The sequence below is a fragment of the Crinia signifera genome, chromosome 8, assembly GCF_055691185.1.
Source record: "Crinia signifera chromosome 8, ASM5569118v1, whole genome shotgun sequence".
NCBI classification, from domain to species: Eukaryota; Metazoa; Chordata; class Amphibia; order Anura; family Myobatrachidae; genus Crinia; species Crinia signifera.
In genome coordinates this window covers 68,741,374-68,767,957 of record NC_139224.1, presented here as the reverse complement: position 1 = coordinate 68,767,957, position 26,584 = coordinate 68,741,374, and the positions used below count along the sequence as shown (strand labels likewise).

Below are 26,584 nucleotides of genomic sequence, written 5' to 3'. Positions count from 1 at the left end.
TCTGTATTGGCAATAAAAAGAAAAAGTTTCCAATTTAAATAGCTAGAAAATAAAAACAATTTGCCAGTAATGGGAAAAAACTTACAGCACGTGGTCTTCCCATGTGGTCTCCCACCCAACTACTAACCAGGCCCAACACTGCTTAGCTTCCAAGATCAGACGAGATTGGGCATATCCAATGTGGTATGGCTGTAGGTAAGATACAGGCTCTTTTTTGCCCTCTTCTACTTCTATCTAAAGGTAAGCTAATAAAAAAGTTTCCTAACTGTATTGGCTTACTGAAAAAAATCATGTGTTGGTAATGTAAAAATACCTACAGGACATAATATTAGCAGGTGGTCTCAAATTAAACTACTAAAGAGGCTCAACACTATTTAGCTGCCAAAAGCAGTTGGAATTGGGCCGAAACAGTGTTATAAGTCTTTAGGTGATGGCTATTGTGTCTGTTTGACCTCTCCCAAATGTCTGTATTGGCAATAAAAAGAAAAAGTTTCCAATTTAAATAGCTAGAGAATAAAAATAATTTGCCAGTAATGGGAAAAAACCTACAGCACGTGGTGTTCCCATGTGGTCTCCCACCCAAGTACTAAGCTGGCCCAACACTGCTTAGCTTCCAAGATCAGACGAGATTGGGCGTATCCAATGTGGTATGGCTGTAGGTGAGATTGAGTAACTTTTTTGCCCTCTTCTACTTCTATAACCAGGTAAGCTAATAAAAAAGTTTCCTAACATTATTGGCTTACTGAAAAAAATCATGTGTTGGTAATGTAAAAAGACCTACAGGACATAATATTAGCAGGTGGTCTCAAATTAAACTACTAATGAGGCTCAACACTGTTTAGCTGCCAAAAGCAGTTGGAATTGGGCCAAAACAGTGTGGTAAGTCTTTAGGTGATGGCTATTGTGTCTGTTTCACCTCTTTCAAATGTCTATATTGGCAATAAAAAGAAAAAGTTTCCAATTTAAATAGCTAGAGAATAAAAACAATTTGCCAGTAATGGGAAAAAACCTAAAGCACCTGGTGTTCCCATGTGGTCTCCCACCCAAGTACTAACCAGGCCCAACACTGCTTAGCTTCCAAGATCAGGCGTATCCAATGTGGTATGGCTGTAGGTGAGATACAGCCACTTTTTTGCCCTCTTCTACTTCTATAACCAGGTAAGCTAATAAAAAAGTTTCCTAACATTATTGGCTTACTGAAAAAAATCATGGGTACTTATGTAGTATCTGGGCTGCCGATTTTTTGATTGTATGCCTTAAGTTAAGGCATACAATCAGATGCGATGCGATGCGATATCGCATCGCATCGCATCGCATGCGACCATCGGATGCGATGACCCGATTTTTCCATAGGAATCAATGTTAAAATGGACTGAGTCCATTTTAACATGGAATTCAATGGGAAAAAGGGGTCCTTTTCATACCCCTACTATCCAAGTGGGCATGGAGTTGGATATAAACCTGTGGCGAGCGTAGCGAGCCACCGAGCCCGAAGCGTGGCGAGCGAAGCGAGCCCCGCGAGGGGCCGGTATTCTGTGTCCCCTCGCGGGGCTCGCTACGCTCGCCACGCTTCGGGCTCGGTGGCTCGCTACGCTCGCCACAGGTTTATATCCAACTCCATGCCCACTTGGATAGTAGGGGTATGAAAAGGACCCCTTTTTCCCATTGAATTCCATGTTAAAATGGACTCAGTCCATTTTAACATTGATTCCTATGGAAAAATCGGGTCATCGCATCGCATCGCATCGCATCGCATCGATGGTCGCATGCGATGCGATGCGATGTGCCCGATTCGACCCGATTTAGAAATCGGCAGCTCAGATACTACATAAGTACCAAATCATGTGTTGCTAATGTAAAAAGACCTACAGGACATAATATTAGCAGGTGGTCTCAAATTAAACTACTAAAGAGGCTCAACACTATTTAGCTGCCAAAAGCAGTTGGGATTGGGCCAAAACAGTGTTGTAAGTCTTTAGGTGATGGCTATTGTGTCTGTTTGACCACCAAATGTCTGTATTGGCAATAAAAAGAAAAAGTTTCCAATTTAAATAGCTATAGAATAAAAACAATTTGCCAGTAATGGGAAAAAACCTACAGCACCTGGTGTTCCCATGTGGTCTCCCACCCAAGTACTAATCAGGCCCAACACTGCTTAGCTTCCAAGATCAGACGAGATTGTGCGTATCCAATGTGGTATGGCTGTAGGTGAGATACAGTCACTTTTTTGCCCTCTTCTACTTCTATAACCAGGTAAGCTAATAAAAAAGTTTCCTAACTGTATTGGCTTACTGAAAAAATCATGTGTTGGTAATGTAAAAAGACCTACAGGACATAATATTAGCAGGTGGTCTCAAATTAAACTACTAAAGAGGCTCAACACTATTTAGCTGCCAAAAGCAGTTGGAATTGGACCGAAACAGTGTGGTAAGTCTTTAGGTGATGGCTATTGTGTCTGTTTGACCTCTCCCAAATGTCTGTATTGGCAATAAAAAGAAAAAGTTTCCAATTTAAATAGCTAGAGAATAAAAACAATTTGCCAGTAATGGGAAAAAAACCTACAGCACCTGGTGTTCCCATGTGGTCTCCCACCCAAGTACTAACCAGGCCCAACACTGCTTAGCTTCCAAGATCAGAGGAGATTGGGCGTATCCAATGTGGTATGGTTGTAGGTGAGATACAGGCACTTTTTTGCCCTCTTCTACTTCTATAACCAGGTAAGCTAATAAAAAAGTTTCCTAACTTCATTGGCTTACTGAAAAAAATCATGTGTTGGTAATGTAAAAAGACCTATAGGACATAATATTAGCAGGTGGTCTCAAATTAAACTACTAAAGAGGCTCAACACTGTTTAGCTGCCAAAAGCAGTTTGAATTGGGCCAAAAAAGTGTGGTAAGTCTTTAGGTGATGGCTATTGTGTCTGTTTCACCTCTCTCAAATGTCTGTATTGGCAATAAAAAGAAAAAGTTTCCAATTTAAATAGCTAGAGAATAAAAACAATTTGCCAGTAATGGGAAAAAACCTACAGCACCTGGTGTTCCCATGTGGTCTCCCACCCAAGTACTAACCAGGCCCAACACTGCTTAGCTTCCAAGATCAGACGAGATTGGGCGTATCCAATGTGGTATGGCTGTAGGTGAGACTCAGTTACTTTTTTGCCCTCTTCTACTTCTATAACCAGGTAAGCTAATAAAAAAGTTTCCTAACTGTATTGGCTTACTGAAAAAATCATGTGTTGGTAATGTAAAAAGACCTACAGGACATAATATTAGCAGGTGGTCTCAAATTAAACTACTAAAGAGGCTCAACACTATTTAGCTGCCAAAAGCAGTTGGAATTGGACCGAAACAGTGTGGTAAATCTTTAGGTGATGGCTATTGTGTCTGTTTGACCTCTCCCAAATGTCTGTATTAGCAATAAAAAGAAAAAGTTTCCAATTTAAATAGCTAGAGAATAAAAACAATTGGCCAGTAATGGGAAAAAAACCTACAGCACCTGGTGTTCCCATGTGGTCTCCCACCCAAGTACTAACCAGGCCCAACACTGCTTAGCTTCCAAGATCAGACGAGATTGGGCGTATCCAATGTGGTATGGCTGTAGGTGAGACACAGTTACTTTTTTGCCCTCTTCTACTTCTATAACCAGGTAAGCTAATAAAAAAGTTTCCTAACTGTATTGGCTTACTGAAAAAATCATGTGTTGGTAATGTAAAAAGACCTACAGGACATAATATTAGCAGGATGTCTCAAATTAAACTACTAAAGAGGCTCAACACTGTTTAGCTGCCAAAAGCAGTTGGAATTAGGCCGAAACAGTGTGGTAAGTCTTTAGGTGATGGCTATTGTGTCTGTTTGACCTCTCCCAAATGTCTGTATTGGCAATAAAAAGAAAAAGTTTCCAATTTAAATAGCTAGAGAATAAAAACAATTTGCCAGTAATGGGAAAAAACCTACAGCACGTGGTGTTCCCATGTGGTCTCCCAACCAAGTACTAACCAGGCCCAACAATGCTTAGCTTCCAAGATCAGACGAGATTGGGCGTATCCAATGTGGTATTGCTGTAGGTGAGATAGAGTCACTTTTTTGCCCTCTTCTACTTCTATAACCAGGTAAGCTAATAAAAAAGTTTCCTAACATTATTGGCTTACTGAAAAAAATCATGTGTTGCTAATGTAAAAAGACCTACAGGACATAATATTAGCAGGTGGTCTCAAATTAAACTACTAATGAGGCTCAACACTGTTTAGCTGCCAAAAGCAGTTGGAATTGGGCCAAAAAAGTGTGGTAAGTCTTTAGGTGATGGCTATTGTGTCTGTTTCACCTCTCTCAAATGTCTGTATTGGCAATAAAAAGAAAAAGTTTCCAATTTAAATAGCTAGAGAATAAAAACAATTTGCCAGTAATGGGAAAAAACCTACAGCACCTGGTGTTCCCATGTGGTCTCCCACCCAAGTACTAACCAGGCCCAACACTGCTTAGCTTCCAAGATCAGACGAGATTGGGCGTATCCAATGTGGTATGGCTGTAGGTGAGACACAGTTACTTTTTTGCCCTCTTCTACTTCTATAACCAGGTAAGCTAATAAAAAAGTTTCCTAACTGTATTGGCTTACTGAAAAAATCATGTGTTGGTAATGTAAAAAGACCTACAGGACATAATATTAGCAGGTGGTCTCAAATTAAACTACTAAAGAGGCTCAACACTATTTAGCTGCCAAAAGCAGTTGGAATTGGACCGAAACAGTGTGGTAAATCTTTAGGTGATGGCTATTGTGTCTGTTTGACCTCTCCCAAATGTCTGTATTAGCAATAAAAAGAAAAAGTTTCCAATTTAAATAGCTAGAGAATAAAAACAATTTGCCAGTAATGGGAAAAAAACCTACAGCACCTGGTGTTCCCATGTGGTCTCCCACCCAAGTACTAACCAGGCCCAACACTGCTTAGCTTCCAAGATCAGACGAGATTGGGCGTATCCAATGTGGTATGGCTGTAGGTGAGATGCAGTCACTTTTTTGCCCTCTTCTACTTCTATCTAAAGGTAAGCTAATAAAAAAGTTTCCTAACTGTATTGGCTTACTGAAAAAAATCATGTGTTTGCAATGTAAAAAGACCTACAGGACATAATATCAGCAGGTGGTCTCAAATTAAACTACTAAAGAGGCTCAACACTATTTAGCTGCCAAAAGCAGTTGGAATTGGGCCGAAAAAGTGTGGTAAGTCTTTAGGTGATGGCTATTGTGTCTGTTTGACTTCTCCCAAATGTCTGTATTGGCAATAAAAAGAAAAAGTTTCCAATTTAAATAGCTAGAGAATAAAAACAATTTGCCAGTAATGGGAAAAAACCTACAGCACCTGGTGTTCCCATGTGGTCTCCCACCCAAGTACTAGCCAGGCCCAACACTGCTTAGCTTCCAAGATCAGACGAGTGTGGGCGTATCCAATGTGGTATGGCTGTAGGTAAGATACAGGCACTTTTTTGCCCTCTTCTACTTCTATAACCAGGTAAGCGAATAAAAAAGATTCCTAACTGTATTGGCTTACTGAAAAAAATCATGTGTTGGTAATGTAAAAAGACCTACAGGACATAATATTAGCAGGTGGTCTCAAATTAAACTACTAAAGAGGCTCAACACTGTTTAGCTGCCAAAAGCAGTTGGAATTAGGCCGAAACAGTGTGGTAAGTCTTTAGGTGATGGCTATTGTGTCTGTTTGACCTCTCCCAAATGTCTGTATTGGCAATAAAAATAAAAAGTTTCCAATTTAAATAGCTAGAGAATAAAAACAATTTGCCAGTAATGGGAAAAAACCTACAGCACCTGGTGTTCCCATGTGGTCTCCCACCCAAGTACTAACCAGGCCCAACAATGCTTAGCTTCCAAGATCAGATGAGATTGGGAGTATCCAATGTGGTATGGCTGTAGATGAGATAGAGTCACTTTTTTGCCCTCTTCTACTTCTATAACCAGGTAAGCTAATAAAAAAGTTTCCTAACATTATTGGCTTACTGAAAAAAATCATGTGTTGGTAATGTAAAAAGACCTACAGGACATAATATTAGCAGGTGGTCTCAAATAAACTACTAATGAGGCTCAACACTGTTTAGCTGCCAAAAGCAGTTGGAATTGGGCCAAAACAGTGTGGTAAGTCTTTAGGTGATGGCTATTGTGTCTGTTTCACCTCTCTCAAATGTCTGTATTGACAATAAAAAGAAAAAGTTTCCAATTTAAATAGCTATAGAATAAAAACAATTTGCCAGTAATGGGAAAAAACCTACAGCACCTGGTGTTCCCATGTGGTCTCCCACCCAAGCACTAACCAGGCCCAACACTGCTTAGCTTCCAAGATCAGACGAGATTGGGCGTATCCAATGTGGTATGGCTGTAGGTGAGATACAGTCACTTTTTTGCCCTCTTCTACTTCTATAACCAGGTAAGCTAATAAAAAAGTTTCCTAACATTATTGGCTTACTGAAAAAAATCATGTGTTGGTAATGTAAAAAGACCTACAGGACATAATATTAGCAGGTGGTCTCAAATAAACTACTAATGAGGCTCAACACTGTTTAGCTGCCAAAAGCAGTTGGAATTGGGCCAAAACAGTGTGGTAAGTCTTTAGGTGATGGCTATTGTGTCTGTTTCACCTCTCTCAAATGTCTGTATTGACAATAAAAAGAAAAAGTTTCCAATTTAAATAGCTATAGAATAAAAACAATTTGCCAGTAATGGGAAAAAACCTACAGCACCTGGTGTTCCCATGTGGTCTCCCACCCAAGTACTAACCAGGCCCAACACTGCTTAGCTTCCAAGATCAGACGAGATTGGGCGTATCCAATGTGGTATGGCTGTAGGTGAGATACAGTCACTTTTTTGCCCTCTTCTACTTCTATAACCAGGTAAGCTAATAAAAAAGTTTCCTAACTGTATTGGCTTACTGAAAAAGTCATGTGTTGGTAATGTAAAAAGACCTACAGGACATAATATTAGCAGGTGGTCTCAAATTAAACTACTAAAGAGGCTCAACACTATTTAGCTGCCAAAAGCAGTTGGAATTGGACCGAAACAGTGGGGTAAGTCTTTAGGTGATGGCTATTGTGTCTGTTTGACCTCTCCCAGATGTCTGTATTGGCAATAAAAAGAAAAAGTTTCCAATTTAAATAGCTAGAGAATAAAAACAATTTGCCAGTACTGGGAAAAAACCTACAGCACGTGGTGTTCCCATGTGGTCTCCCACCCAAGTACTAACCAGACCCAACACTGCTTAGCTTCCAAGATCAGACGAGATTGGGCGTATCCAATGTGGTATGGCTGTAGGTGAGATACAGGCACTTTTTTGCCCTCTTCTACTTCTATAACCAGGTAAGCTAATAAAAAAGTTTCCTAACATTATTGGCTTACTGAAAAAAATCATGTGTTGGTAATGTAAAAAGACCTACAGGACATAATATTAGCAGGTGGTCTCAAATTAAACTACTAATGAGGCTCAACACTGTTTAGCTGCCAAAAGCAGTTGGAATTGGGCCAAAACAGTGTTGTAAGTCTTTAGGTGATGGCTATTGTGTCTGTTTCACCTCTCTCAAATGTCTATATTGGCAATAAAAAGAAAAAGTTTCCAATTTAAATAGCTAGAGAATAAAAAAAATTTGCCAGTAATGGGAAAAAACCTACAGCACCTGGTGTTCCCATGTGGTCTCCCACCCAAGTACTAACCAGGCCCAACACTGCTTAGCTTCCAAGATCAGACGAGATTGGGCGTATCCAATGTGGTATGGCTGTAGGTGAGATACAGGCACTTTTTTGCCCTCTTCTACTTCTATAACCAGGTAAGCTAATAAAAAAGTTTCCTAACATTATTGGCTTACTGAAAAAAATCATGTGTTGCTCATGTAAAAAGACCTACAGGACATAATATTAGCAGGTGGTCTCAAATTGAACTACTAATGAGGCTCAACACTGTTTAGCTGAAAAAAAAAGTTGGAATTGGGCCGAAACAGTGTGGTAAGTCTTTAGGTGATGGCTATTGTGTCTGTTTCACCTCTCTCAAATGTCTGTATTGGCAATAAAAACAAAAAGTTTTCAATTTAAATAACTAGAGAATAAAAACAATTTGCCAGTAATGGGAAAAAACCTACAGCACCTGGTGTTCCCATGTGGTCTCCCACCCAAGTACTAACCAGGCCCAACACTGCTTAGCTTCCAAGATCAGGCGTATCTAACGTGGTATGGCTGTAGGTGAGATACAGGCACTTTTTTGCCCTCTTCTACTTCTATAACCAGGTAAGCTAATAAAAAAGTTTCCTAACTGTATTGGCTTACTGAAAAAAATCATGTGTTGGTAATGTAAAAAGACCTACAGGACATAATATTAGCAGGTGGTCTCAAATTAAACTACTAAAGAGGCTCAATACTATTTAGCTGCCAAAAGCAGTTGGAATTGGGCCGAAACAGTGTGGTAAGTCTTTAGGTGATGGCTATTGTGTCTGTTTCACCTCTCTCAAATGTCTATATTGGCAATAAAAAGAAAAAGTTTCCAATTTAAATAGCTAGAGAATAAAAAAAATTTGCCAGTAATGGGAAAAAACCTACAGCACCTGGTGTTCCCATGTGGTCTCCCACCCAAGTACTAACCAGGCCCAACACTGCTTAGCTTCCAAGATCAGACGAGATTGGGCGTATCCAATGTGGTATGGCTGTAGGTGAGATACAGGCACTTTTTTGCCCTCTTCTACTTCTATAACCAGGTAAGCTAATAAAAAAGTTTCCTAACATTATTGGCTTACTGAAAAAAATCATGTGTTGCTCATGTAAAAAGACCTACAGGACATAATATTAGCAGGTGGTCTCAAATTAAACTACTAATGAGGCTCAACACTGTTTAGCTGCCAAAAGAAGTTGGAATTGGGCCGAAACAGTGTGGTAAGTCTTTAGGTGATGGCTATTGTGTCTGTTTCACCTCTCTCAAATTGAAAACTTTTTGTTTTTATTGCCAATACAATACAGTATTGGCAATAAAAACAAAAAGTTTTCAATTTAAATAACTAGAGAATAAAAACAATTTGCCAGTAATGGGAAAAAACCTACAGCACCTGGTGTTCCCATGTGGTCTCCCACCCAAGTACTAACCAGGCCCAACACTGCTTAGCTTCCAAGATCAGGCGTATCTAACGTGGTATGGCTGTAGGTGAGATACAGGCACTTTTTTGCCCTCTTCTACTTCTATAACCAGGTAAGCTAATAAAAAAGTTTCCTAACTGTATTGGCTTACTGAAAAAAATCATGTGTTGGTAATGTAAAAAGACCTACAGGACATAATATTAGCAGGTGGTCTCAAATTAAACTACTAAAGAGGCTCAATACTATTTAGCTGCCAAAAGCAGTTGGAATTGGGCCGAAACAGTGTGGTAAGTCTTTAGGTGATGGCTATTGTGTCTGTTTGACCTCTCCCAAATGTCTGTAGTGGCAATAAAAAGAAAAAGTTTCCAATTTAAATAGCTAGAGAATAAAAACAATTTGCCAGTAATGGGAAAAAACCTACAGCACCTGGTGTTCCCATGTGGTCTCCCACCCAAGTACTAACCAGGCCCAACACTGCTTAGCTTCCAAGATCAGACGAGATTGGGCGTATCCAATGTGGTATGGCTGTAGGTGAAATACAGGCACTTTTTTGCCCTCTTCTACTTCTATAACCAGGTAAGCTAATAAAAAAGTTTCCTAACTGTATTGGCTTACTGAAAAAAATCATGTGTTGGTAATGTAAAAAGTCCTACAGGACATAATATTAGCAGGTGGTCTCAAATTAAACTACTAAAGAGGCTCAACACTGTTTAGCTGCCAAAAGCAGTTGGAATTGGGCCGAAACAGTGAAGTAAGTCTTTAGGTGATGGCTATTGTGTCTGTTTCACCTCTCTCAAATGTCTGTATTGGCAATAAAAAGAAAAAGTTTCCAATTTAAATAGCTAGAGAATAAAAACAATTTGCCAGTAATGGAAAAAAAACCTACAGCACGTGGTGTTCGCATTTGGTCTCCCACCCAAGTACTAACCAGGCCCAACACTGCTTAGCTTCCAAAATCAGACGAGATTGGGCGTATCCAATGTGGTATGGCTGTAGGTGAGATACAGTCACTTTTTTGCCCTCTTCTACTTCTATAACCAGGTAAGCTAATAAAAAAGTTTCCTAACTGTATTGGCTTACTGAAAAAATCATGTGTTGGTAATGTAAAAAGACCTACAGGACATAATATTAGCAGGTGGTCTCAAATTAAACTACTAATGAGGCTCAACACTGTTTAGCTGCCAAAAGCAGTTGGAATTGGGCCGAAACAGTGTGGTAAGTCTTTAGGTGATGGCTATTGTGTCTGTTTCACCTCTCTCAAATGTCTGTATTGGCAATAAAAAGAAAAAGTTTACAATTTAAATAGCTAGAGAATAAAAACAATTTGCCAGTAATGGGAAAAAACTTACAGCACGTGGTCTTCCCATGTGGTCTCCCACCCAAGTACTAACCAGGCCCAACACTGCTTAGCTTCCAAGATCAGACGAGGTTGAGCATATCCAATGTGGTATGGCTGTAGGTGAGATACAGGCTCTTTTTTGCCCTCTTCTACTTCTATCTAAAGGTAAGCTAATAAAAAAGTTTCCTAACTGTATTGGCTTACTGAAAAAAATCATGTGTTGGTAATGTAAAAATACCTACAGGACATAATATTAGCAGGTGGTCTCAAATTAAACTACTAAAGAGGCTCAACACTATTTAGCTGCCAAAAGCAGTTGGAATTGGGCCGAAACAGTGTTATAAGTCTTTAGGTGATGGCTATTGTGTCTGTTTGACCTCTCCCAAATGTCTGTATTGGCAATAAAAAGAAAAAGTTTCCAATTTAAATAGCTAGAGAATAAAAACAATTTGCCAGTAATGGGAAAAAGCCTACAGCACATGGTGTTCCCATGTGGTCTCCCACCCAAGTACTAACCAGGCCCAACACTGCTTAGCTTCCAAGATCAGATGAGATTGGGCGTATCCAATGTGGTATGGCTGTAGGTGAGATACAGTCACTTTTTTGCCCTCTTCTACTTCTATAACCAGGTAAGCTAATAAAAAAGTTTCCTAACATTATTGGCTTACTGAAAAAAATCATGTGTTGGTAATGTAAAAAGACCTACAGGACATAATATTAGCAGGTGGTCTCAAATTAAACTACTAATGAGGCTCAACACTGTTAGGTGCCAAAAGTAGTTGGAATTGGGACGAAACAGTGTGGTAAGTCTTTAGGTGATGGCTATTGTGTCAGTTTCACCTCTCTCAAATGTCTGTATTGGCAATAAAAAGTAAAAGTTTCCAATTTAAATAGCTAGAGAATAAAAACAATTTGCCAGTAATGGGAAAAAACCTACAGCACCTGGTGTTCCCATGTGGTCTCCCACCCAAGTACTGACCAGCCCCAACACTGCTTAGCTTTCAAAATCAGACGAGATTGGGCGTATCCAATGTGGTATGGCTGTAGGTGAGATGCAGTCACTTTTTTGCCCTCTTCTACTTCTATCTAAAGGTAAGCTAATAAAAAAGTTTCCTAACTGTATTGGCTTACTGAAAAAAATCATGTGTTGGCAATGTAAAAAGACCTACAGGACATAAAATTAGCAGGTGGTCTCAAATTAAACTACTAAAGAGGCTCAACACTATTTAGCTGCCAAAAGCAGTTGGAATTGGGCCGAAACAGTGTGGTAAGTCTTTAGGTGATGGCTATTGTGTCTGTTTGACCTCTCCCAAATGTCTGTATTGGCAATAAAAAGAAAAAGTTTCCAATTTAAATAGCTGGTGAATATAAACAATTTGCCAGTAATGGGAAAAAACCTACAGCACCTGGTGTTCCCATGTGGTCTCCCACCCAAGTACTAACCAGGCCCAACACTGCTTAGCTTCCAAGATCAGACGAGAGTGGGCGTATCCAATGTGGTATGGCTGTAGGTAAGATACATGCACTTTTTTGCCCTCTTCTACTTCTATAACCAGGTAAGCGAATAAAAATTTTTCCTAACTGTATTGGCTTACTGAAAAAAATCATGTGTTGGTAATGTAAAAAGACCTACAGGACATAATATTAGCAGGTGGTCTCAAATTAAACTACTAAAGAGGCTCAACACTATTTAGCTGCCAAAAGCAGTTAGAATTGGGCCGAAACAGTGTGGTAAGTCTTTAGGTGATGGCTATTGTGTCTGTTTGACCTCTCCCAAATGTCTGTATTGGCAATAAAAATAAAAAGTTTCCAATTTAAATAGCTAGAGAATAAAAAGAATTTGCCAGTAATGGGAAAAAACCTACAGCACGTGGTGTTCCCATGTGGTCTCCCACCCAAGTACTAACCAGGCCCAACACTGCTTAGCTTCCAAGATCAGACGAGATTGGGCGTATCCAATGTGGTATGGCTGTAGGTGAGATACAGGCACTTTTTTGCCCTCTTCTACTTCTATAACCAGGTAAGCTAATAAAAAAGTTTCCTAACTGTATTGGCTTACTGAAAAAAATCATGTGTTGGTAATGTAAAAAGACCTACAGGACATAATATTAGCAGGTGGTCTCAAATTAAACTACTAAAGAGGCTCAACACTGTTTAGCTGCCAAAAGCAGTTGGAATTAGGCCGAAACAGTGTGGTAAGTCTTTAGGTGATGGCTATTGTGTCTGTTTGACCTCTCCCAGAAGTCTGTATTGGCAATAAAAAGAAAAAGTTTCCAATTTAAATAGCTAGAGAATAAAAACAATTTGCCAGTAATGGGAAAAAACCTACAGCACTTGGTGTTCCCATGTGGTCTCCCACCCAAGTACTAACCAGACCCAACACTGCTTAGCTTCCAAGATCAGACAAGATTGGGCGTATCCAATGTGGTATGGCTGTAGGTGAGATACATGCACTTTTTTGCCCTCTTCTACTTCTATAACCAGGTAAGCTAATAAAAAAGTTTCCTAACATTATTGGCTTACTGAAAAAAATCATGTGTTGGTAATGTATAAAGACCTACAGGACATAATATTAGCAGGTGGTCTCAAATTAAACTACTAATGAGGCTCAACACTGTTTAGCTGCCAAAAGCAGTTGGAATTGGGCCAAAACAGTGTTGTAAGTCTTTAGGTGATGGCTATTGTGTCTGTTTCACCTCTCTCAAATTTCTATATTGGCAATAAAAAGAAAAAGTTTCCAATTTAAATAGCTAGAGAATAAAAACAATTTGCCAGTAATGGGAAAAAACATACAGCACGTGGTGTTCCCATGTGGTCTCCCACCCAAATACTAACCAGGCCCAACACTGCTTAGCTTCCAAGATCAGGCGTATCCAATGAGGTATGGCTGTAGGTGAGATACAGTTACTTTTTTGCCCTCTTCTACTTCTATAACCAGGTAAGCTAATAAAAAAGTTTCCTAACATTATTGGCTTACTGAAAAAAATCATGTGTTGCTAATGTAAAAAGACCTACAGGACATAATATTAGCAGGTGGTCTCAAATTAAACTACTAATGAGGCTCAACACTGTTTAGCTGCCAAAAGCAGTTGGAATTGGGCCGAAACAGTGTGGTAAGTCTTTAGGTGATGGCTATTGTGTCTGTTTCACCTCTCTCAAATGTCTGTATTGGCAATAAAAAGAAAAAGTTTCCAATTTAAATAACTAGAGAATAAAAACAATTTGCCAGTAATGGGAAAAAACCTACAGCACCTGGTGTTCCCATGTGGTCTCCCACCCAAGTACTAACCAGGCCCAACACTGCTTAGCTTCCAAGATCAGGCGTATCTAACGTGGTATGGCTGTAGGTGAGATACAGGCACTTTTTTGCCCTCTTCTACTTCTATAACCAGGTAAGCTAATAAAAAAGTTTCCTAACTGTATTGGCTTACTGAAAAAAATCATGTGTTGGTAATGTAAAAAGACCTACAGGACATAATATTAGCAGGTGGTCTCAAATTAAACTACTAAAGAGGCTCAATACTATTTAGCTGCCAAAAGCAGTTGGAATTGGGCCGAAACAGTGTGGTAAGTCTTTAGGTGATGGCTATTGTGTCTGTTTGACCTCTCCCAAATGTCTGTAGTGGCAATAAAAAGAAAAAGTTTCCAATTTAAATAGCTAGAGAATAAAAACAATTTGCCAGTAATGGGAAAAAACCTACAGCACCTGGTGTTCCCATGTGGTCTCCCACCCAAGTACTAACCAGGCCCAACACTGCTTAGCTTCCAAGATCAGACGAGATTGGGCGTATCCAATGTGGTATGGCTGTAGGTGAAATACAGGCACTTTTTTGCCCTCTTCTACTTCTATAACCAGGTAAGCTAATAAAAAAGTTTCCTAACTGTATTGGCTTACTGAAAAAAATCATGTGTTGGTAATGTAAAAAGTCCTACAGGACATAATATTAGCAGGTGGTCTCAAATTAAACTACTAAAGAGGCTCAACACTGTTTAGCTGCCAAAAGCAGTTGGAATTGGGCCGAAACAGTGAAGTAAGTCTTTAGGTGATGGCTATTGTGTCTGTTTCACCTCTCTCAAATGTCTGTATTGGCAATAAAAAGAAAAAGTTTCCAATTTAAATAGCTAGAGAATAAAAACAATTTGCCAGTAATGGAAAAAAAACCTACAGCACGTGGTGTTCGCATTTGGTCTCCCACCCAAGTACTAACCAGGCCCAACACTGCTTAGCTTCCAAAATCAGACGAGATTGGGCGTATCCAATGTGGTATGGCTGTAGGTGAGATACAGTCACTTTTTTGCCCTCTTCTACTTCTATAACCAGGTAAGCTAATAAAAAAGTTTCCTAACTGTATTGGCTTACTGAAAAAATCATGTGTTGGTAATGTAAAAAGACCTACAGGACATAATATTAGCAGGTGGTCTCAAATTAAACTACTAATGAGGCTCAACACTGTTTAGCTGCCAAAAGCAGTTGGAATTGGGCCGAAACAGTGTGGTAAGTCTTTAGGTGATGGCTATTGTGTCTGTTTCACCTCTCTCAAATGTCTGTATTGGCAATAAAAAGAAAAAGTTTACAATTTAAATAGCTAGAGAATAAAAACAATTTGCCAGTAATGGGAAAAAACTTACAGCACGTGGTCTTCCCATGTGGTCTCCCACCCAAGTACTAACCAGGCCCAACACTGCTTAGCTTCCAAGATCAGACGAGGTTGAGCATATCCAATGTGGTATGGCTGTAGGTGAGATACAGGCTCTTTTTTGCCCTCTTCTACTTCTATCTAAAGGTAAGCTAATAAAAAAGTTTCCTAACTGTATTGGCTTACTGAAAAAAATCATGTGTTGGTAATGTAAAAATACCTACAGGACATAATATTAGCAGGTGGTCTCAAATTAAACTACTAAAGAGGCTCAACACTATTTAGCTGCCAAAAGCAGTTGGAATTGGGCCGAAACAGTGTTATAAGTCTTTAGGTGATGGCTATTGTGTCTGTTTGACCTCTCCCAAATGTCTGTATTGGCAATAAAAAGAAAAAGTTTCCAATTTAAATAGCTAGAGAATAAAAACAATTTGCCAGTAATGGGAAAAAGCCTACAGCACATGGTGTTCCCATGTGGTCTCCCACCCAAGTACTAACCAGGCCCAACACTGCTTAGCTTCCAAGATCAGATGAGATTGGGCGTATCCAATGTGGTATGGCTGTAGGTGAGATACAGTCACTTTTTTGCCCTCTTCTACTTCTATAACCAGGTAAGCTAATAAAAAAGTTTCCTAACATTATTGGCTTACTGAAAAAAATCATGTGTTGGTAATGTAAAAAGACCTACAGGACATAATATTAGCAGGTGGTCTCAAATTAAACTACTAATGAGGCTCAACACTGTTAGGTGCCAAAAGTAGTTGGAATTGGGACGAAACAGTGTGGTAAGTCTTTAGGTGATGGCTATTGTGTCAGTTTCACCTCTCTCAAATGTCTGTATTGGCAATAAAAAGTAAAAGTTTCCAATTTAAATAGCTAGAGAATAAAAACAATTTGCCAGTAATGGGAAAAAACCTACAGCACCTGGTGTTCCCATGTGGTCTCCCACCCAAGTACTGACCAGCCCCAACACTGCTTAGCTTTCAAAATCAGACGAGATTGGGCGTATCCAATGTGGTATGGCTGTAGGTGAGATGCAGTCACTTTTTTGCCCTCTTCTACTTCTATCTAAAGGTAAGCTAATAAAAAAGTTTCCTAACTGTATTGGCTTACTGAAAAAAATCATGTGTTGGCAATGTAAAAAGACCTACAGGACATAAAATTAGCAGGTGGTCTCAAATTAAACTACTAAAGAGGCTCAACACTATTTAGCTGCCAAAAGCAGTTGGAATTGGGCCGAAACAGTGTGGTAAGTCTTTAGGTGATGGCTATTGTGTCTGTTTGACCTCTCCCAAATGTCTGTATTGGCAATAAAAATAAAAAGTTTCCAATTTAAATAGCTAGAGAATAAAAAGAATTTGCCAGTAATGGGAAAAAACCTACAGCACGTGGTGTTCCCATGTGGTCTCCCACCCAAGTACTAACCAGGCCCAACACTGCTTAGCTTCCAAGATCAGACGAGATTGGGCGTATCCAATGTGGTATGGCTGTAGGTGAGATACAGGCACTTTTTTGCCCTCTTCTACTTCTATAACCAGGTAAGCTAATAAAAAAGTTTCCTAACTGTATTGGCTTACTGAAAAAAATCATGTGTTGGTAATGTAAAAAGACCTACAGGACATAATATTAGCAGGTGGTCTCAAATTAAACTACTAAAGAGGCTCAACACTGTTTAGCTGCCAAAAGCAGTTGGAATTAGGCCGAAACAGTGTGGTAAGTCTTTAGGTGATGGCTATTGTGTCTGTTTGACCTCTCCCAGAAGTCTGTATTGGCAATAAAAAGAAAAAGTTTCCAATTTAAATAGCTAGAGAATAAAAACAATTTGCCAGTAATGGGAAAAAACCTACAGCACTTGGTGTTCCCATGTGGTCTCCCACCCAAGTACTAACCAGACCCAACACTGCTTAGCTTCCAAGATCAGACAAGATTGGGCGTATCCAATGTGGTATGGCTGTAGGTGAGATACATGCACTTTTTTGCCCTCTTCTACTTCTATAACCAGGTAAGCTAATAAAAAAGTTTCCTAACATTATTGGCTTACTGAAAAAAATCATGTGTTGGTAATGTATAAAGACCTACAGGACATAATATTAGCAGGTGGTCTCAAATTAAACTACTAATGAGGCTCAACACTGTTTAGCTGCCAAAAGCAGTTGGAATTGGGCCAAAACAGTGTTGTAAGTCTTTAGGTGATGGCTATTGTGTCTGTTTCACCTCTCTCAAATTTCTATATTGGCAATAAAAAGAAAAAGTTTCCAATTTAAATAGCTAGAGAATAAAAACAATTTGCCAGTAATGGGAAAAAACATACAGCACGTGGTGTTCCCATGTGGTCTCCCACCCAAATACTAACCAGGCCCAACACTGCTTAGCTTCCAAGATCAGGCGTATCCAATGAGGTATGGCTGTAGGTGAGATACAGTTACTTTTTTGCCCTCTTCTACTTCTATAACCAGGTAAGCTAATAAAAAAGTTTCCTAACATTATTGGCTTACTGAAAAAAATCATGTGTTGCTAATGTAAAAAGACCTACAGGACATAATATTAGCAGGTGGTCTCAAATTAAACTACTAATGAGGCTCAACACTGTTTAGCTGCCAAAAGCAGTTGGAATTGGGCCGAAACAGTGTGGTAAGTCTTTAGGTGATGGCTATTGTGTCTGTTTCACCTCTCTCAAATGTCTGTATTGGCAATAAAAAGAAAAAGTTTCCAATTTAAATAGCTAGAGAATAAAAACAATTTGCCAGTAATGGGAAAAAAACCTACAGCACCTGGTGTTCCCATGTGGTCTCCCACCCAAGTACTAACCAGGCCCAACACTGCTTATCTTCCAAGATCAGACGAGATTGGGCGTATCCAATGTGGTATGGCTGTAGGTGAGATACAGGCACTTTTTTGCCCTCTTCTACTTCTATAACCAGGTAAGCTAATAAAAAAGTTTCCTAACTGTATTGGCTTACTGAAAAAAATCATGTGTTGGTAATGTAAAAAGACCTACAGGACATAATATTAGCAGGTGGTCTCAAATTAAACTACTAAAGAGGCTCAACACTGTTTAGCTGCCAAAAGCAGTTGGAATTAGGCCGAAACAGTGTGGTAAGTCTTTAGGTGATGGCTATTGTGTCTGTTTCACCTCTCTCAAATTTCTATATTGGCAATAAAAAGAAAAAGTTTCCAATTTAAATAGCTAGAGAATAAAAACAATTTGCCAGTAATGGGAAAAAACCTACAGCACCTGGTGTTCCCATGTGGTCTCCCACCCAAGAACTAACCAGGCCCAACACTGCTTAGCTTCCAAGATCAGACGAGATTGGGCGTATCCAATGTGGTATGGCTGTAGATGAGATACAGGCACTTTTTTGCCCTCTTCTACTTCTATAACCAGGTAAGCTAATAAAAAAGTTTCCTAACATTATTGGCTTACTGAAAAAAATCATGTGTTGCTCATGTAAAAAGACCTACAGGACATAATATTAGCAGGTGGTCTCAAATTAAACTACTAATGAGGCTCAACACTGTTTAGCTGCCAAAAGAAGTTGGAATTGGGCCGAAACAGTGTGGTAAGTCTTTAGGTGATGGCTATTGTGTCTGTTTCACCTCTCTCAAATGTCTGTATTGGCAATAAAAACAAAAAGTTTTCAATTTAAATAGCTAGAGAATAAAAACAATTTGCCAGTAATGGGAAAAAACCTACAGCACCTGGTGTTCCCATGTGGTCTCCCACCCAATTACTAACCAGGCCCAACACTGCTTAGCTTCCAAGATCAGACGAGATTGGGCGTATCCAATGTGGTATGGCTGTAGGTGAGATACAGGCACTTTTTTGCCCTCTTCTACTTCTATAACCAGGTAAGCTAATAAAAAAGTTTCCTAACTGTATTGGCTTACTGAAAAAAATCATGTGTTGGTAATGTAAAAAGTCCTACAGGACATAATATTAGCAGGTGGTCTCAAATTAAACTACTAAAGAGGCTCAACACTGTTTAGCTGCCAAAAGCAGTTGGAATTGGGCCGAAACAGTGTGGTAAGTCTTTAGGTGATGGCTATTGTGTCTGTTTCACCTCTCTCAAATGTCTGTATTGGCAATAAAAAGAAAAAGTTTCCAATTTAAATAGCTAGAGAATAAAAACAATTTGCCAGTAATGGGAAAAAAACCTACAGCACGTGGTGTTCGCATTTGGTCTCCCACCCAAGTACTAACCAGGCCCAACACTGCTTAGCTTCCAAAATCAGACGAGATTGGGCGTATCCAATGTGGTATGGCTGTAGGTGAGATACAGTCACTTTTTTGCCCTCTTCTACTTCTATAACCAGGTAAGCTAATAAAAAAGTTTCCTAACTGTATTGGCTTACTGAAAAAATCATGTGTTGGTAATGTAAAAAGACCTACAGGACATAATATTAGCAGGTGGTCTCAAATTAAACTACTAATGAGGCTCAACACTGTTTAGCTGCCAAAAGCAGTTGGAATTGGGCCGAAACAGTGTGGTAAGTCTTTAGATGATGGCTATTGTGTCTGTTTCACCTCTCTCAAATGTCTGTATTGGCAATAAAAAGAAAAAGTTTCCAATTTAAATAGCTAGAGAATAAAAACAATTTGCCAGTAATGGGAAAAAACTTACAGCACGTGGTCTTCCCATGTGGTCTCCCACCCAAGTACTAACCAGGCCCAACACTGCTTAGCTTCCAAGATCAGACGAGATTGGGCATATCCAATGTGGTATGGATGTAGGTGAGATACAGGCTCTTTTTTGCCCTCTTCTACTTCTATCTAAAGGTAAGCTAATAAAAAAGTTTCCTAACTGTATTGGCTTACTGAAAAAAATCATGTGTTGGTAATGTAAAAATACCTACAGGACATAATATTAGCAGGTGGTCTCAAATTAAACTACTAAAGAGGCTCAACACTATTTAGCTGCCAAAAGCTGTTGGAATTGGGCCGAAACAGTGTTATAAGTCTTTAGGTGATGGCTATTGTGTCTGTTTGACCTCTCCCAAATGTCTGTATTGGCAATAAAAAGAAAAAGTTTCCAATTTAAATAGCTAGAGAATAAAAATAATTTGCCAGTAATGGGAAAAAACCTACAGCACGTGGTGTTCCCATGTGGTCTCCCACCCAAGTACTAACCAGGCCCAACACTGCTTAGCTTCCAAGATCAGACGAGATTGGGCGTATCCAATGTGGTATGGCTGTAGGTGACATAGAGTAACTTTTTTGCCCTCTTCTACTTCTATAACCAGGTTAGCTAATAAAAAAGTTTCCTAACATTATTGGCTTACTGAAAAAAATCATGTGTTGGTAATGTAAAAAGACCTACAGGACATAATATTAGCAGGTGGTCTCAAATTAAACTACTAATGAGGCTCAACACTGTTTAGCTGCCAAAAGCAGTTGGAATTGGGCCGAAACAGTATGGTAAGTCTTTAGGTGATGGCTATTGTGTCTGTTTCACCTCTCTCAAATGTCTGTATTGGCAATAAAAAGAAAAAGTTTCCAATTTAAATAGCTAGAGAATAAAAACAATTTGCCAGTAATGGGAAAAAAACCTACAGCACCTGGTGTTCCCATGTGGTCTCCCACCCAAGTACTAACCAGGCCCAACACTGCTTAGCTTCCAAGATCAGACGAGATTGGGCGTATCCAATGTGGTATGGCTGTAGGTGAGATACAGGCACTTTTTTGCCCTCTTCTACTTCTATAACCAGGTAAGCTAATAAAAAAGTTTCCTAACTGTATTGGCTTACTGAAAAAAATCATGTGTTGGTAATGTAAAAAGACCTACAGGACATAATATTAGCAGGTGGTCTCAAATTAAACTACTAAAGAGGCTCAACACTGTTTAGCTGCCAAAAGCAGTTGGAATTAGGCCGAAACAGTGTGGTAAGTCTTTAGGTGATGGCTATTGTGTCTGTTTGACCTCTCCCAGAAGTCTGTATTGGCAATAAAAAGAAAAAGTTTCCAATTTAAATAGCTAGAGAATAAAAACAATTTGCCAGTAATGGGAAAAAACATACAGCACGTGGTGTTCCCATGTGGTCTCCCACCCAAATACTAACCAGGCCCAACACTGCTTAGCTTTCAAGATCAGGGGTATCCAATGTGGTATGGCTGTAGGTGAGATACAGTTACTTTTTTGCCCTCTTCTACTTCTATAACCAGGTAAGCTAATAAAAAAGTTTCCTAACATTATTGGCTTACTGAAAAAAATCATGTGTTGCTAATGTAAAAAGACCTACAGGACATAATATTAGCAGGTGGTCTCAAATTAAACTACTAATGAGGCTCAACACTGTTTAGCTGCCAAAAGCAGTTGGAATTGGGCCGAAACAGTGTGGTAAGTCTTTAGGTGATGGCTATTGTGTCTGTTTCACCTCTCTCAAATGTCTGTATTGGCAATAAAAAGAAAAAGTTTCCAATTTAAATAGCTAGAGAATAAAAACAATTTGCCAGTAATGGGAAAAAAACCTACAGCACCTGGTGTTCCCATGTGGTCTCCCACCCAAGTACTAACCAGGCCCAACACTGCTTATCTTCCAAGATCAGACGAGATTGGGCGTATCCAATGTGGTATGGCTGTAGGTGAGATACAGGCACTTTTTTGCCCTCTTCTACTTCTATAACCAGGTAAGCTAATAAAAAAGTTTCCTAACTGTATTGGCTTACTGAAAAAAATCATGTGTTGGTAATGTAAAAAGACCTACAGGACATAATATTAGCAGGTGGTCTCAAATTAAACTACTAAAGAGGCTCAACACTGTTTAGCTGCCAAAAGCAGTTGGAATTAGGCCGAAACAGTGTGGTAAGTCTTTAGGTGATGGCTATTGTGTCTGTTTCACCTCTCTCAAATTTCTATATTGGCAATAAAAAGAAAAAGTTTCCAATTTAAATAGCTAGAGAATAAAAACAATTTGCCAGTAATGGGAAAAAACCTACAGCACCTGGTGTTCCCATGTGGTCTCCCACCCAAGTACTAACCAGGCCCAACACTGCTTAGCTTCCAAGATCAGACGAGATTGGGCGTATCCAATGTGGTATGGCTGTAGATGAGATACAGGCACTTTTTTGCCCTCTTCTACTTCTATAACCAGGTAAGCTAATAAAAAAGTTTCCTAACATTATTGGCTTACTGAAAAAAATCATGTGTTGCTCATGTAAAAAGACCTACAGGACATAATATTAGCAGGTGGTCTCAAATTAAACTACTAATGAGGCTCAACACTGTTTAGCTGCCAAAAGCAGTTGGAATTGGGCCGAAACAGTGTGGTAAGTCTTTAGGTGATGGCTATTGTGTCTGTTTCACCTCTCTCAAATGTCTGTATTGGCAATAAAAAGAAAAAGTTTCCAATTTAAATAGCTAGAGAATAAAAACAATTTGCCAGTAATGGGAAAAAAACCTACAGCACCTGGTGTTCCCATGTGGTCTCCCACCCAAGTACTAACCAGGCCCAACACTGCTTATCTTCCAAGATCAGACGAGATTGGGCGTATCCAATGTGGTATGGCTGTAGGTGAGATACAGGCACTTTTTTGCCCTCTTCTACTTCTATAACCAGGTAAGCTAATAAAAAAGTTTCCTAACTGTATTGGCTTACTGAAAAAAATCATGTGTTGGTAATGTAAAAAGACCTACAGGACATAATATTAGCAGGTGGTCTCAAATTAAACTACTAAAGAGGCTCAACACTGTTTAGCTGCCAAAAGCAGTTGGAATTAGGCCGAAACAGTGTGGTAAGTCTTTAGGTGATGGCTATTGTGTCTGTTTCACCTCTCTCAAATTTCTATATTGGCAATAAAAAGAAAAAGTTTCCAATTTAAATAGCTAGAGAATAAAAACAATTTGCCAGTAATGGGAAAAAACCTACAGCACCTGGTGTTCCCATGTGGTCTCCCACCCAAGTACTAACCAGGCCCAACACTGCTTAGCTTCCAAGATCAGACGAGATTGGGCGTATCCAATGTGGTATGGCTGTAGATGAGATACAGGCACTTTTTTGCCCTCTTCTACTTCTATAACCAGGTAAGCTAATAAAAAAGTTTCCTAACATTATTGGCTTACTGAAAAAAATCATGTGTTGCTCATGTAAAAAGACCTACAGGACATAATATTAGCAGGTGGTCTCAAATTAAACTACTAATGAGGCTCAACACTGTTTAGCTGCCAAAAGAAGTTGGAATTGGGCCGAAACAGTGTGGTAAGTCTTTAGGTGATGGCTATTGTGTCTGTTTCACCTCTCTCAAATGTCTGTATTGGCAATAAAAACAAAAAGTTTTCAATTTAAATAGCTAGAGAATAAAAACAATTTGCCAGTAATGGGAAAAAACCTACAGCACCTGGTGTTCCCATGTGGTCTCCCACCCAAGTAATAACCAGGCCCAATACTGCTTAGCTTCCAAGATCAGGCGTATCTAACGTGGTATGGCTGTAGGTGAGATACAGGCACTTTTTTGCCCTCTTCTACTTCTATAACCAGGTAAGCTAATAAAAAAGTTTCCTAACTGTATTGGCTTACTGAAAAAAATCATGTGTTGGTAATGTAAAAAGACCTACAGGACATAATATTAGCAGGTGGTCTCAAATTAAACTACTAAAGAGGCTCAATACTATTTAGCTGCCAAAAGCAGTTGGAATTGGGCCGAAACAGTGTGGTAAGTCTTTAGGTGATGGCTATTATGTCTGTTTGACCTCTCCCAAATGTCTGTAGTGGCAATAAAAAGAAAAAGTTTCCAATTTAAATAGCTAGAGAATAAAAACAATTTGCCAGTAATGGGAAAAAACCTACAGCACCTGGTGTTCCCATGTGGTCTCCCACCCAAGTACTAACCAGGCCCAACACTGCTTAGCTTCCAAGATCAGACGAGATTGGGCGTATCCAATGTGGTATGGCTGTAGGTGAGATACAGGCACTTTTTTGCCCTCTTCTACTTCTATAACCAGGTAAGCTAATAAAAAAGTTTCCTAACTGTATTGGCTTACTGAAAAAAATCATGTGTTGGTAATGTAAAAAGTCCTACAGGACATAATATTAGCAGGTGGTCTCAAATTAAACTACTAAAGAGGCTCAACACTGTTTAGCTGCCAAAAGCAGTTGGAATTGGGCCGAAACAGTGTGGTAAGTCTTTAGATGATGGCTATTGTGTCTGTTTCACCTCTCTCAAATGTCTGTATTGGCAATAAAAAGAAAAAGTTTCCAATTTAAATAGCTAGAGAATAAAAACAATTTGCCAGTAATGGGAAAAAACTTACAGCACGTGGTCTTCCCATGTGGTCTCCCACCCAAGTACTAACCAGGCCCAACACTGCTTAGCTTCCAAGATCAGACGAGATTGGGCATATCCAATGTGGTATGGCTGTAGGTGAGATACAGGCTCTTTTTTGCCCTCTTCTACTTCTATCTAAAGGTAAGCTAATAAAAAAGTTTCCTAACTGTATTGGCTTACTGAAAAAAATCATGTGTTGGTAATGTAAAAATACCTACAGGACATAATATTAGCAGGTGGTCTCAAATTAAACTACTAAAGAGGCTCAACACTATTTAGCTGCCAAAAGCAGTTGGAATTGGGCCGAAACAGTGTTATAAGTCTTTAGGTGATGGCTATTGTGTCTGTTTGACCTCTCCCAAATGTCTGTATTGGCAATAAAAAGAAAAAGTTTCAAATTTAAATAGCTAGAGAATAAAAATAATTTGCCAGTAATGGGAAAAAACCTACAGCACGGGGTGTTCCCATGTGGTCTCCCACCCAAGTACTAACCAGGCCCAACACTGCTTAGCTTCCAAGATCAGACGAGATTGGGCGTATCCAATGTGGTATGGCTGTAGGTGACATAGAGTAACTTTTTTGCCCTCTTCTACTTCTATAACCAGGTTAGCTAATAAAAAAGTTTCCTAACTGTATTGGCTTACTGAAAAAAATCATGTGTTGGTAATGTAAAAAGACCTACAGGACATAATATTAGCAGGTGGTCTCAAATTAAACTACTAAAGAGGCTCAACACTGTTTAGCTGCCAAAAGCAGTTGGAATTAGGCCGAAACAGTGGGGTAAGTCTTTAGGTGATGGCTATTGTGTCTGTTTGACCTCTCCCAGATGTCGGTATTGGCAATAAAAAGAAAAAGTTTCCAATTTAAATAGCTAGAGAATAAAAACAATTTGCCAGTAATGGGAAAAAACCTACAGCACGTGGTCTTCCCATGTGGTCTCCCACCCAAGTACTAACCAGACCCAACACTGCTTAGCTTCCAAGATCAGACGAGATTGGGCGTATCCAATGTGGTATGGCTGTAGGTGAGATACAGGCACTTTTTTGCCCTCTTCTACTTCTATAACCAGGTAAGCTAATAAAAAAGTTTCCTAACATTATTGGCTTACTGAAAAAAATCATGTGTTGGTAATGTAAAAAGACCTACAGGACATAATATTAGCAGGTGGTCTCAAATTAAACTACTAATGAGGCTCAACACTGTTTAGCTGCCAAAAGCAGTTGGAATTGGGCCAAAACAGTGTTGTAAGTCTTTAGGTGATGGCTATTGTGTCTGTTTCACCTCTCTCAAATTTCTATATTGGCAATAAAAAGAAAAAGTTTCCAATTTAAATAGCTAGAGAATAAAAACAATTTGCCAGTAATGGGAAAAAACCTACAGCACGTGGTCTTCCCATGTGGTCTCCCACCCAAGTACTAACCAGACCCAACACTGCTTAGCTTCCAAGATCAGACGAGATTGGGCGTATCCAATGTGGTAAGGCTGTAGGTGAGATACAGGCACTTTTTTGCCCTCTTCTACTTCTATAACCAGGTAAGCTAATAAAAAAGTTTCCTAACATTATTGGCTTACTGAAAAAAATCATGTGTTGGTAATGTAAAAAGTCCTACAGGACATAATATTAGCAGGTGGTCTCAAATTAAACTACTAAAGAGGCTCAACACTGTTTAGCTGCCAAAAGCAGTTGGAATTGGGCCGAAACAGTGTGGTAAGTCTTTAGATGATGGCTATTGTGTCTGTTTCACCTCTCTCAAATGTCTGTATTGGCAATAAAAAGAAAAAGTTTCCAATTTAAATAGCTAGAGAATAAAAACAATTTGCCAGTAATGGGAAAAAACTTACAGCACGTGGTCTTCCCATGTGGTCTCCCACCCAAGTACTAACCAGGCCCAACACTGCTTAGCTTCCAAGATCAGACGAGATTGGGCATATCCAATGTGGTATGGCTGTAGGTGAGATACAGGCTCTTTTTTGCCCTCTTCTACTTCTATCTAAAGGTAAGCTAATAAAAAAGTTTCCTAACTGTATTGGCTTACTGAAAAAAATCATGTGTTGGTAATGTAAAAATACCTACAGGACATAATATTAGCAGGTGGTCTCAAATTAAACTACTAAAGAGGCTCAACACTATTTAGCTGCCAAAAGCAGTTGGAATTGGGCCGAAACAGTGTTATAAGTCTTTAGGTGATGGCTATTGTGTCTGTTTGACCTCTCCCAAATGTCTGTATTGGCAATAAAAAG

General features: G+C 39.3%; 40 non-coding genes and 16 pseudogenes across 40 annotated transcripts; all 56 read right to left on the bottom strand.

Moving 5' to 3' along the window:
* Nucleotides 1-78: 78 nt before the first annotated feature.
* LOC146027719 (5S ribosomal RNA) lies at nt 79-197 on the bottom strand. The gene has a single exon (XR_014455107.1). It is a non-coding gene; the product is annotated as a 5S ribosomal RNA (ribosomal RNA).
* A 345-nt stretch (nt 198-542) lies between these two features.
* Nucleotides 543-661, bottom strand: LOC146034120 (5S ribosomal RNA). Its single transcript, XR_014459527.1, has one exon. It is a non-coding gene; the product is annotated as a 5S ribosomal RNA (ribosomal RNA).
* Nucleotides 662-1,006: 345 nt separating this feature from the next.
* On the bottom strand, nt 1,007-1,115 carry LOC146029369 (5S ribosomal RNA; annotated as a pseudogene).
* Nucleotides 1,116-2,091: 976 nt separating this feature from the next.
* LOC146032439 (5S ribosomal RNA) lies at nt 2,092-2,210 on the bottom strand. Its single transcript, XR_014457874.1, has one exon. It is a non-coding gene; the product is annotated as a 5S ribosomal RNA (ribosomal RNA).
* A 345-nt stretch (nt 2,211-2,555) lies between these two features.
* Nucleotides 2,556-2,674, bottom strand: LOC146032907 (5S ribosomal RNA). The gene has a single exon (XR_014458319.1). It is a non-coding gene; the product is annotated as a 5S ribosomal RNA (ribosomal RNA).
* A 345-nt stretch (nt 2,675-3,019) lies between these two features.
* LOC146027928 (5S ribosomal RNA) lies at nt 3,020-3,138 on the bottom strand. Its single transcript, XR_014455165.1, has one exon. It is a non-coding gene; the product is annotated as a 5S ribosomal RNA (ribosomal RNA).
* Nucleotides 3,139-3,483: 345 nt separating this feature from the next.
* On the bottom strand, nt 3,484-3,602 carry LOC146027915 (5S ribosomal RNA). Its single transcript, XR_014455163.1, has one exon. It is a non-coding gene; the product is annotated as a 5S ribosomal RNA (ribosomal RNA).
* A 344-nt stretch (nt 3,603-3,946) lies between these two features.
* On the bottom strand, nt 3,947-4,065 carry LOC146034507 (5S ribosomal RNA). The gene has a single exon (XR_014459912.1). It is a non-coding gene; the product is annotated as a 5S ribosomal RNA (ribosomal RNA).
* A 345-nt stretch (nt 4,066-4,410) lies between these two features.
* On the bottom strand, nt 4,411-4,529 carry LOC146027904 (5S ribosomal RNA). The gene has a single exon (XR_014455162.1). It is a non-coding gene; the product is annotated as a 5S ribosomal RNA (ribosomal RNA).
* A 345-nt stretch (nt 4,530-4,874) lies between these two features.
* LOC146027893 (5S ribosomal RNA) lies at nt 4,875-4,993 on the bottom strand. The gene has a single exon (XR_014455160.1). It is a non-coding gene; the product is annotated as a 5S ribosomal RNA (ribosomal RNA).
* A 345-nt stretch (nt 4,994-5,338) lies between these two features.
* On the bottom strand, nt 5,339-5,457 carry LOC146034397 (5S ribosomal RNA). Its single transcript, XR_014459804.1, has one exon. It is a non-coding gene; the product is annotated as a 5S ribosomal RNA (ribosomal RNA).
* A 345-nt stretch (nt 5,458-5,802) lies between these two features.
* LOC146030759 (5S ribosomal RNA) lies at nt 5,803-5,921 on the bottom strand. Its single transcript, XR_014456248.1, has one exon. It is a non-coding gene; the product is annotated as a 5S ribosomal RNA (ribosomal RNA).
* A 344-nt stretch (nt 5,922-6,265) lies between these two features.
* LOC146032118 (5S ribosomal RNA) lies at nt 6,266-6,384 on the bottom strand. The gene has a single exon (XR_014457562.1). It is a non-coding gene; the product is annotated as a 5S ribosomal RNA (ribosomal RNA).
* Nucleotides 6,385-6,728: 344 nt separating this feature from the next.
* LOC146027880 (5S ribosomal RNA) lies at nt 6,729-6,847 on the bottom strand. Its single transcript, XR_014455158.1, has one exon. It is a non-coding gene; the product is annotated as a 5S ribosomal RNA (ribosomal RNA).
* Nucleotides 6,848-7,191: 344 nt separating this feature from the next.
* On the bottom strand, nt 7,192-7,310 carry LOC146034108 (5S ribosomal RNA). Its single transcript, XR_014459514.1, has one exon. It is a non-coding gene; the product is annotated as a 5S ribosomal RNA (ribosomal RNA).
* Nucleotides 7,311-7,655: 345 nt separating this feature from the next.
* Nucleotides 7,656-7,774, bottom strand: LOC146027869 (5S ribosomal RNA). The gene has a single exon (XR_014455157.1). It is a non-coding gene; the product is annotated as a 5S ribosomal RNA (ribosomal RNA).
* Nucleotides 7,775-8,119: 345 nt separating this feature from the next.
* Nucleotides 8,120-8,228, bottom strand: LOC146029345 (5S ribosomal RNA; annotated as a pseudogene).
* Nucleotides 8,229-8,573: 345 nt separating this feature from the next.
* LOC146027856 (5S ribosomal RNA) lies at nt 8,574-8,692 on the bottom strand. Its single transcript, XR_014455154.1, has one exon. It is a non-coding gene; the product is annotated as a 5S ribosomal RNA (ribosomal RNA).
* A 376-nt stretch (nt 8,693-9,068) lies between these two features.
* Nucleotides 9,069-9,177, bottom strand: LOC146029344 (5S ribosomal RNA; annotated as a pseudogene).
* Nucleotides 9,178-9,522: 345 nt separating this feature from the next.
* On the bottom strand, nt 9,523-9,641 carry LOC146027844 (5S ribosomal RNA). The gene has a single exon (XR_014455153.1). It is a non-coding gene; the product is annotated as a 5S ribosomal RNA (ribosomal RNA).
* A 346-nt stretch (nt 9,642-9,987) lies between these two features.
* Nucleotides 9,988-10,106, bottom strand: LOC146027787 (5S ribosomal RNA; annotated as a pseudogene).
* A 344-nt stretch (nt 10,107-10,450) lies between these two features.
* On the bottom strand, nt 10,451-10,569 carry LOC146028309 (5S ribosomal RNA; annotated as a pseudogene).
* A 345-nt stretch (nt 10,570-10,914) lies between these two features.
* Nucleotides 10,915-11,033, bottom strand: LOC146032971 (5S ribosomal RNA). The gene has a single exon (XR_014458382.1). It is a non-coding gene; the product is annotated as a 5S ribosomal RNA (ribosomal RNA).
* A 344-nt stretch (nt 11,034-11,377) lies between these two features.
* LOC146028090 (5S ribosomal RNA) lies at nt 11,378-11,496 on the bottom strand (annotated as a pseudogene).
* Nucleotides 11,497-11,841: 345 nt separating this feature from the next.
* On the bottom strand, nt 11,842-11,960 carry LOC146032787 (5S ribosomal RNA). The gene has a single exon (XR_014458205.1). It is a non-coding gene; the product is annotated as a 5S ribosomal RNA (ribosomal RNA).
* Nucleotides 11,961-12,305: 345 nt separating this feature from the next.
* Nucleotides 12,306-12,424, bottom strand: LOC146032749 (5S ribosomal RNA). Its single transcript, XR_014458169.1, has one exon. It is a non-coding gene; the product is annotated as a 5S ribosomal RNA (ribosomal RNA).
* A 345-nt stretch (nt 12,425-12,769) lies between these two features.
* On the bottom strand, nt 12,770-12,888 carry LOC146035115 (5S ribosomal RNA). The gene has a single exon (XR_014460519.1). It is a non-coding gene; the product is annotated as a 5S ribosomal RNA (ribosomal RNA).
* A 345-nt stretch (nt 12,889-13,233) lies between these two features.
* LOC146029723 (5S ribosomal RNA) lies at nt 13,234-13,342 on the bottom strand (annotated as a pseudogene).
* A 345-nt stretch (nt 13,343-13,687) lies between these two features.
* On the bottom strand, nt 13,688-13,796 carry LOC146029343 (5S ribosomal RNA; annotated as a pseudogene).
* A 345-nt stretch (nt 13,797-14,141) lies between these two features.
* On the bottom strand, nt 14,142-14,260 carry LOC146027832 (5S ribosomal RNA). Its single transcript, XR_014455152.1, has one exon. It is a non-coding gene; the product is annotated as a 5S ribosomal RNA (ribosomal RNA).
* Nucleotides 14,261-14,606: 346 nt separating this feature from the next.
* LOC146027784 (5S ribosomal RNA) lies at nt 14,607-14,725 on the bottom strand (annotated as a pseudogene).
* A 344-nt stretch (nt 14,726-15,069) lies between these two features.
* LOC146028308 (5S ribosomal RNA) lies at nt 15,070-15,188 on the bottom strand (annotated as a pseudogene).
* A 345-nt stretch (nt 15,189-15,533) lies between these two features.
* Nucleotides 15,534-15,652, bottom strand: LOC146032970 (5S ribosomal RNA). Its single transcript, XR_014458380.1, has one exon. It is a non-coding gene; the product is annotated as a 5S ribosomal RNA (ribosomal RNA).
* Nucleotides 15,653-15,996: 344 nt separating this feature from the next.
* LOC146028089 (5S ribosomal RNA) lies at nt 15,997-16,115 on the bottom strand (annotated as a pseudogene).
* A 345-nt stretch (nt 16,116-16,460) lies between these two features.
* LOC146032747 (5S ribosomal RNA) lies at nt 16,461-16,579 on the bottom strand. Its single transcript, XR_014458167.1, has one exon. It is a non-coding gene; the product is annotated as a 5S ribosomal RNA (ribosomal RNA).
* Nucleotides 16,580-16,924: 345 nt separating this feature from the next.
* Nucleotides 16,925-17,043, bottom strand: LOC146035114 (5S ribosomal RNA). The gene has a single exon (XR_014460518.1). It is a non-coding gene; the product is annotated as a 5S ribosomal RNA (ribosomal RNA).
* Nucleotides 17,044-17,388: 345 nt separating this feature from the next.
* LOC146029722 (5S ribosomal RNA) lies at nt 17,389-17,497 on the bottom strand (annotated as a pseudogene).
* Nucleotides 17,498-17,843: 346 nt separating this feature from the next.
* Nucleotides 17,844-17,962, bottom strand: LOC146030509 (5S ribosomal RNA). The gene has a single exon (XR_014456001.1). It is a non-coding gene; the product is annotated as a 5S ribosomal RNA (ribosomal RNA).
* Nucleotides 17,963-18,307: 345 nt separating this feature from the next.
* On the bottom strand, nt 18,308-18,426 carry LOC146032986 (5S ribosomal RNA). The gene has a single exon (XR_014458397.1). It is a non-coding gene; the product is annotated as a 5S ribosomal RNA (ribosomal RNA).
* A 345-nt stretch (nt 18,427-18,771) lies between these two features.
* On the bottom strand, nt 18,772-18,890 carry LOC146032303 (5S ribosomal RNA). Its single transcript, XR_014457744.1, has one exon. It is a non-coding gene; the product is annotated as a 5S ribosomal RNA (ribosomal RNA).
* A 346-nt stretch (nt 18,891-19,236) lies between these two features.
* On the bottom strand, nt 19,237-19,355 carry LOC146027783 (5S ribosomal RNA; annotated as a pseudogene).
* A 344-nt stretch (nt 19,356-19,699) lies between these two features.
* On the bottom strand, nt 19,700-19,818 carry LOC146027938 (5S ribosomal RNA; annotated as a pseudogene).
* Nucleotides 19,819-20,163: 345 nt separating this feature from the next.
* LOC146032746 (5S ribosomal RNA) lies at nt 20,164-20,282 on the bottom strand. The gene has a single exon (XR_014458166.1). It is a non-coding gene; the product is annotated as a 5S ribosomal RNA (ribosomal RNA).
* A 346-nt stretch (nt 20,283-20,628) lies between these two features.
* LOC146027820 (5S ribosomal RNA) lies at nt 20,629-20,747 on the bottom strand. The gene has a single exon (XR_014455151.1). It is a non-coding gene; the product is annotated as a 5S ribosomal RNA (ribosomal RNA).
* Nucleotides 20,748-21,092: 345 nt separating this feature from the next.
* Nucleotides 21,093-21,201, bottom strand: LOC146029795 (5S ribosomal RNA; annotated as a pseudogene).
* Nucleotides 21,202-21,547: 346 nt separating this feature from the next.
* Nucleotides 21,548-21,666, bottom strand: LOC146030508 (5S ribosomal RNA). Its single transcript, XR_014456000.1, has one exon. It is a non-coding gene; the product is annotated as a 5S ribosomal RNA (ribosomal RNA).
* A 345-nt stretch (nt 21,667-22,011) lies between these two features.
* On the bottom strand, nt 22,012-22,130 carry LOC146030784 (5S ribosomal RNA). The gene has a single exon (XR_014456270.1). It is a non-coding gene; the product is annotated as a 5S ribosomal RNA (ribosomal RNA).
* A 346-nt stretch (nt 22,131-22,476) lies between these two features.
* Nucleotides 22,477-22,595, bottom strand: LOC146030507 (5S ribosomal RNA). The gene has a single exon (XR_014455999.1). It is a non-coding gene; the product is annotated as a 5S ribosomal RNA (ribosomal RNA).
* Nucleotides 22,596-22,940: 345 nt separating this feature from the next.
* LOC146030783 (5S ribosomal RNA) lies at nt 22,941-23,059 on the bottom strand. Its single transcript, XR_014456269.1, has one exon. It is a non-coding gene; the product is annotated as a 5S ribosomal RNA (ribosomal RNA).
* Nucleotides 23,060-23,404: 345 nt separating this feature from the next.
* On the bottom strand, nt 23,405-23,513 carry LOC146029744 (5S ribosomal RNA; annotated as a pseudogene).
* Nucleotides 23,514-23,858: 345 nt separating this feature from the next.
* On the bottom strand, nt 23,859-23,977 carry LOC146027808 (5S ribosomal RNA). The gene has a single exon (XR_014455149.1). It is a non-coding gene; the product is annotated as a 5S ribosomal RNA (ribosomal RNA).
* Nucleotides 23,978-24,322: 345 nt separating this feature from the next.
* LOC146034637 (5S ribosomal RNA) lies at nt 24,323-24,441 on the bottom strand. The gene has a single exon (XR_014460041.1). It is a non-coding gene; the product is annotated as a 5S ribosomal RNA (ribosomal RNA).
* Nucleotides 24,442-24,786: 345 nt separating this feature from the next.
* LOC146033162 (5S ribosomal RNA) lies at nt 24,787-24,905 on the bottom strand. Its single transcript, XR_014458573.1, has one exon. It is a non-coding gene; the product is annotated as a 5S ribosomal RNA (ribosomal RNA).
* A 345-nt stretch (nt 24,906-25,250) lies between these two features.
* LOC146033764 (5S ribosomal RNA) lies at nt 25,251-25,369 on the bottom strand. The gene has a single exon (XR_014459172.1). It is a non-coding gene; the product is annotated as a 5S ribosomal RNA (ribosomal RNA).
* A 345-nt stretch (nt 25,370-25,714) lies between these two features.
* Nucleotides 25,715-25,833, bottom strand: LOC146034861 (5S ribosomal RNA). Its single transcript, XR_014460265.1, has one exon. It is a non-coding gene; the product is annotated as a 5S ribosomal RNA (ribosomal RNA).
* A 345-nt stretch (nt 25,834-26,178) lies between these two features.
* LOC146034636 (5S ribosomal RNA) lies at nt 26,179-26,297 on the bottom strand. Its single transcript, XR_014460040.1, has one exon. It is a non-coding gene; the product is annotated as a 5S ribosomal RNA (ribosomal RNA).
* Between the last annotated feature and the right edge of the window lie 287 nt (nt 26,298-26,584).